The following is a 6189-nucleotide window of genomic DNA, read 5'->3' as shown; positions in this document are numbered from 1 at the left end:
GTCTCCCTCCCTCTCCCCGTCTCCCTCCCTCTCCCCGTCTCTCTCCTTCTCCCTGTCTCTCTCCCTCTCCCCGTCTCTTCCCTCCCTCTCGTGCAGTCATTAACCTGGGTAAACACGTTTCTGGGTTTGAACCTGTGTCGCTGCACCCCCTCAGACCTGTTTTGCCCTCAGCGGGGTGACTAGGGGCTTGGGGTCCTCACAGCTGTCTACAGTCCAGCCCTGAAGGAGTGGGGTGCATGGGGACCCCCTGGGGCCATGACTGGTCCCCTCTGCTGGTGGTGGACACGCGCTTCCATTCGGGGGTGGCCTGCAGGGACCCCTCTCTCGAGCAGTGTGGGCAGGACCCAAGGGCCCGGGTGAGGGGCATGAGGGCATCCTCCGTGTGGCGACACCGTGCTCAGGTGTGGAGGGTGCAACCGGGCCCTGTGGTCTCCACCTCCCCTGGGCCTGCCTGGGTGCCACTGGGGGCCCTCGGGGTGGCAGAGACATCCAGGCAGCGTCTTGGAGCTTCGTGGGCTGGCGGGGCTGTGGAGGTGGGAGCTGGGAGGCCAGCCCACCCCAGCCTCAGTCTCCCCAGTGCTGCTCAGCTGGCCAAGCCTCAGGCTGCATCTCCCAGGAGCCCCCAACTCCTGCTCCTCCTTGTGTCTCATTTAAACCCTGGGGCTTTGAGTTGGAGCCGGCAGGTGGGCTGGGTGAGCCGGCAGGTGGGCTGGGTGGGCCGGCTTCCTCCTGCTGGCTGCTCTGTGTGAGGTGGATTCGGCGACTGGGGGCCGTGAGTGGTTTTTTCCCCAGGGCAGCTGGGTGTCTGCACACTGGAGCTTCCTGAGTGTCCCTTCCTCCATCGTGTTGACAGGGAAACCGACGCAAGCCTAGCCCTAGGGCCTGGTTGTGAACCTCAGCACTGGCGAGGCGGGGTCCAGAGGCTGGATGGGGATGTTTGGTGCTGCTGGGCGTGGCCACGTGAGCTCCTCACAGGGAGGAGGCAGCCCCCAGGGCCCAGACCTTCAACCCCAGCACTGTCCCCACTGCCCTTGCATGAGAGAGAGGCTGCCCTGGAATGGTGGAACATGAGGCTGGGCACCTCACACCTGTAATCCCAGCACTTTGGGAGGCTGAGCAGGGTGGATTATGAGGTCAGGAGATCGAGGCCATCCTGGCTAACATGGTGAAACCCCATCTCTACTAAAAATACAAAAATTAGCTGGGCGTGGTGGCGGGCACCTGTAGTCCCAGCTACTTGGGAGGCTAACGCAGGAGAATGCCATGAACCCAGGAGGCAGAGCATGCAGTGAGCTGAGATCGTGCCACTGCACTCCAGCCTAGGTGACAGAGCGAGACTCCATCTCAAGAAAAAAAAAAAACATTAGCTGGATATGGTGGCACCACCTGTAGTCCCAGCTACTCGGGAGGCTGAGGCAGGAGCAGCCTTTACGTGCAGGAGTTCAAGGCTACAGTGAGCTGTGTTTGCACCACTGCACTCCAGCCTGGGTGACAGTAAGACTGTCTCAAAAAAAAAAAAAGCCGGTGCAGTGACTTACACCTGTGGTTCCAGCATTTTGGGAGTCTGAGGCAGGCAGATCCCTTGCAGTCAGCAGTTTGAGACCAGACTGGCCAACATGGTGAAACCTGTCTCTACTAAAAATACAAAAATTAGCTGGGCGTGGTTGGCGCATGCCTGTAATCCCAGCACTTTATGGAGGTCAAGGCGGGCAGAGCGCCTGATCTCGGGAGTTCAAGACCAGCCTGATCAACGTGGCAAAACCTCATGTTGCTCATTTTTTGAACTCTACCAAAAAATGCAAAATTAGCTGGGCGTGGTTGGCGCACATCTGTGGTTCCAGCTACTTGGGAGACTGAGGTGGGAGGATCTCTTGAGCCTGGGAGGCAGAGGCTGCAGTGAGCCAAGGTTGCACCACTACACTCCAGCCTGGATGACAGTGTGTCTGTGAAAAGAAAAAAGATGAATTATATTTGTGAATCTCAGCCCAAGAATAAAAGGGCACTTTGGGAGGCCGAGGCAGGTGGATGGATCACTTGAGACCAGGAGTTGGAGACCAATCTGGTCAACGTGGCAAAACTGTTTCTACTAAAAAATACAAAAATTAGCTGGGCATGGTGGCAGGTGCCTGTAATCCCAGCTATTCGGGAGGCTGAGGCAGGAGAATTGCTTCAACCTGGAAGGCAGAGGTTGTAGTGAGCCGAGATTGCGCCTCCGCACTCCAGCCTGGGCGACAGAGCAAAACTCTGTCTCAAAATATGTGGAAGAGAGGTGGCCCTGAAATGGCTGAACACAGTCCTGGCGTTGTAGGCGGTGTTGGTGGAGGAGCCCCTAACCCCCAATGCTCCAGCCCCTCCCGGCCCTCCCTGGTGGAGCTGGCACTCTGCCCCCTCCCGTGCGCCTCCCTGGGCTCTGTCACGACCATGGATTTTTCTCCCAGGAGTGGTGCAAGGTGAGCAGGGGTGACCACTGGGAGGCTGCCCCAGGCCTGAGCAAGGCACCTCCTGAGGTCAGGCTGGGATCTCATGCAGCAGCCTTGTTGGCTCTGCCCTCCTCCAGGGCGGCTCCTGCCCCCCACCCCGCAACCCCCACTTGGCACACAGCCGGCCTGTGCAGGCGTTTTCAATTACTGTCCACCCAGACAGTAATTTCCTCCTCCTAAGAATCCCTGTGTGTGAGGGAGAGAGCAAGAAACGGTCAGGGGATGAACACGCGGGTACCTGGGCCTGCTCCACGCCCAGCACACCCCTCACTCTGCTCCTGCCTGAAACCCCCAAAGCATCACCCCAGATCCCCTCTGTTTTCCTTTGCAAAAACATCTTAGCAATTTGTAGCAAGGTGGCGCGTGACTTCATTTCAGAGGCGGGCGTGGGCTGGGCTGGCATGACCACAGGACTGAGTTTTGTGTCTGCTCTTGTATCAGAATCCTCTGGTTGTAAAGCATGAAAAATTCAACTTAACTGGGTGTGAGCAGAACTGGAAATAGATTGGCTGGAATAACAGGGCTGGCTTCAGGCACAGCCTGATCTAGGGATTCAGTTGGTGGTGTTGGGCCCTGGTTTCAGCACCTCCTCTTCTTAGTTCTGCATCTCTGGGTTGGCACCAACCCTCCTGGTGGCCACCTCCTTCAGCGAGTTTGGGTTTTACATCCCCGCTCTCCTGGGCTGCCGGGAAAGGTCAGGTGTGGTTCACGGAACTGTTGGGAAGAGTCCTGTCTCATCGGCTCTGACCGGTTGGGCCCGGGATGTGACTTGCGAGACGTGGCACCCTGGGTCGTGTGCCTGCCTCTGGCCCCTGGGTTCGTCCTTCTAGAGAAGATCAGGGTCTGGGTTCCAGAAGTGGGGGTGGGTACAGGTGGCAGACAGCGTCTCATGGGCAGTAAGTGTGGGTTCTGCAGGTGTATTCGGGTGTCGTTAGGCTCAGGGTCAGGAGGTGGTGACAGCCCTGGTGACCCAAGACGCCTCCCGCCCCAGGCCCGAGGCCGCCCCATTGGAATCCCGCTCCTGCCTTTGCTGTTGTCTGAGATATTCCCGGTGCCTTGAGAGCATTTGAGATGAGCTAAAGACTCCCGTGTGACCCTCGGGCAGGGGTCGGAGGGAGAGGCCTCCCACCCAGCAGGGTAGACTCGGGGCCCTCGGGCATGGGTTGGAGGGAGGGAGGGGTCTCCCAGCAGGGTCCCCTGGGGCAGAGATTTTCAGGCACACACTGGCTTGCAGGGTCGGAGGCTGGGGCCTTGGTCTTGCCTGCTGGCCTCTGAAGGCCACGCTGAGAGAATGACCACTTTCTCATACCAGGCCCGGCGGGGCGGCCACACCTGCAGCTCCAGGCTCATGGTCCGCCTGTGGAGACCAGGCCCCATGGGCTGCGCCCTCTGCTGTCTCCCCTGGACAGGTGTGAGGATGGTGGGCAGGTGCACGGGTATGTGTGGCACAGGTGAAGTGCGCAGGTTTGAGCGCAGGGCTGGCTCTTTGTGAAGGTGCAGTGAGTGCTGTGGCCAGGTGTTACCTGGCAGGAGTGTGGCAGCCTCTTGCGGAGGGCATGGGGCCGTGGACAGCGGCTGCGCCATAGTGTGTGGCTGCTGTATCCCTAAGCACAGGAACACTCAGGCGAGGCTGGAGAGCTCAGAGGAGAGGGCCATGGAGGTGGGACCGGGCCAAGGGTGTAAAGCTGCAGGGAGGGTATGGAGCGCCCAAGCCGAGGGGAAGGTTCCCATCCCTCCAAGCGAGGGGAAATCTCCTATCCCTCCAGAGTGGCTGCTGCCTGTGGCTCCCTCAGGGCCAGCTCAGGGCCCCGTGCATTGGTGTTGAAGGTGGGGTCTGGATATGCCCTCCCTAAAAGGGAAACCTCTCTCACACTGAAAGGGGTGAGTAGGAGACTTCCAGACCTTTCCTCGGCCTCCTTCCTCCCAGGAGGGTGGGTGACCTTCGGTGCTAGCCTTGTCTCCAGAGGCCTCCTTACCTCTGAACGCCGGCTCCCCAGGCCTCTGGAGGCCCCTGTTGAGTAGATAAGACCCCAGACCCTCACTTCTGCTCCCACTAAAGGGCTGGTGGCTGCAGCCACTGGTAGCATGGAGGCCTTTAACCCAGCATTCCTATTCTGTAGTCCTGTTTTTGTTTTTTGTTTTTTTGTTTTTTTTTTTTTTGAGATGGAGTCTAGCTCTGTCGCCCAGGCTGGAGTGCAGTGGCGTGATCTCAGCTCACTGCAACCTCCACCTCCTGGATTCGAGTGATTCTCCTACCTCAGCCTCTAGTGTAGCTGGGATTACAGGTACCCAACTAATTTTTCTATTTTTTTTAATAGAGATGGGATTTCACCATGTTGGCCAGGCTGGTCTCGAACTCCTGACCTCATGATCTGCCTGCCTCAGCCTCCCAAAGTGCTGGGATTGCAGGCATGAGCCGCTGCGCCCGGCCCCATCCTGTTTCTTTAAGGCCGTTGCTACCCAGGATGCTAATGCTGCCGCCTCCTTGCCTGTGTCTCCCACCCTTCCCCACAGGGCCCTGAAAGTTATAGGAACAGAATCCCAGGTGTCTGCAGGCCTTGGGGGTGTGGGTCTGTCCCTGCCTCCACCGAGGCCTTCGCCCAACCATCCTTGAGCCACAGGACCTTCTAGGTTGTGCAGGAGGCACCAGGCACGTCAGCCAGAGGGCCTCGGGCCCCAGAGCCCCGGCTGCAGGGAGGCTGCTGGGATCCTCCAGGGACCCAGAGGTGCCTGAGCCGTACGGCCCTGTGCTCAGGTCCCACCTGCTCAGGGCAGGGCTGCCCGCTCCTCGCAGCCTTCCCTCTACCCTGCCCCTGCAGCCTGGTCCGTAGGCATTAAGGCCTGGCCGCTTCAGATGGTCAGGTGCCTGGGGACCAGCAGGCAGTGACCGTCTGTGCCTCAGGCTGCTGTCTCTGAGTGCTGCACAGGGCCGGGGGTGAGACGCCTGTCTCCTTGTGTGTTCAGGGGCTCCAGGGCACCCCTCCCATAGACCTAGCTGCCCGCCGCTATTTGGAATCCCAGGTTCTGCCCGTTGCTGGGTTGATGAGGGAGCAGGTGTCTGGTGCTCAGGGTTAGACCTCGGGGACCCCCCGAGCCTCCCCATAGCCCCCACCCTGAGCCCACGTCTGGGTGGGTGCAGCAGCAGGAGAGGGCGTGTCCTCCTGTCTGGGGTGGCCCCGTGGCCAGAGTCCCCTGCACAGGGCTCCAGGACCAGTTGGTAGTTCCCGGGCCCCCCTAGCCCTTGCAGAGTACACTGGGGATTCCCGGCGGCATTTCCTGCCTGCTCCCTGGGTTTGCCACAAGAGCACTTTCTCATGGCAGCGGCGGCACCTCAGGACCACAGGGAAATACAGAAGTCCCTGCGGCAGAGCCCGGGAGGAAGGAGGAAGCTCGGGGCTTGGGAAGGGGCTGCCACCCCCCAACCCCGCGTTGGTCAGGTGAGGCCTCGGCCAGGTGGATCCCACTCTGCACAGAGGAGTGACTGCAGGCCTGCTCCGGAATGAGCCGGAACCAGGAACTCCCAGAGGCTGCACCATGCCCAGTGCCCACAGCCTGCACCTTGGCTGTGGGTGGAAATGGCCGGGTTGTTCTCACAGGGCGGGGGCTCCAGAAGTCCTGAATGTGGGCCATGCCACCCAGGGACCATGGCTGAGGAAGGGGGAGCCCCACTCCATCCCTCTGTTAGGGCACCCAAAAGGAAGGATCACCA

Source organism: Rhinopithecus bieti, unplaced genomic scaffold (genome assembly GCF_001698545.2).
Source record: "Rhinopithecus bieti isolate Rb0 unplaced genomic scaffold, ASM169854v2 scaffold_1017, whole genome shotgun sequence".
Taxonomy (NCBI): Eukaryota; Metazoa; Chordata; class Mammalia; order Primates; family Cercopithecidae; genus Rhinopithecus; species Rhinopithecus bieti.
This window is presented reverse-complemented; position numbering follows the sequence as displayed.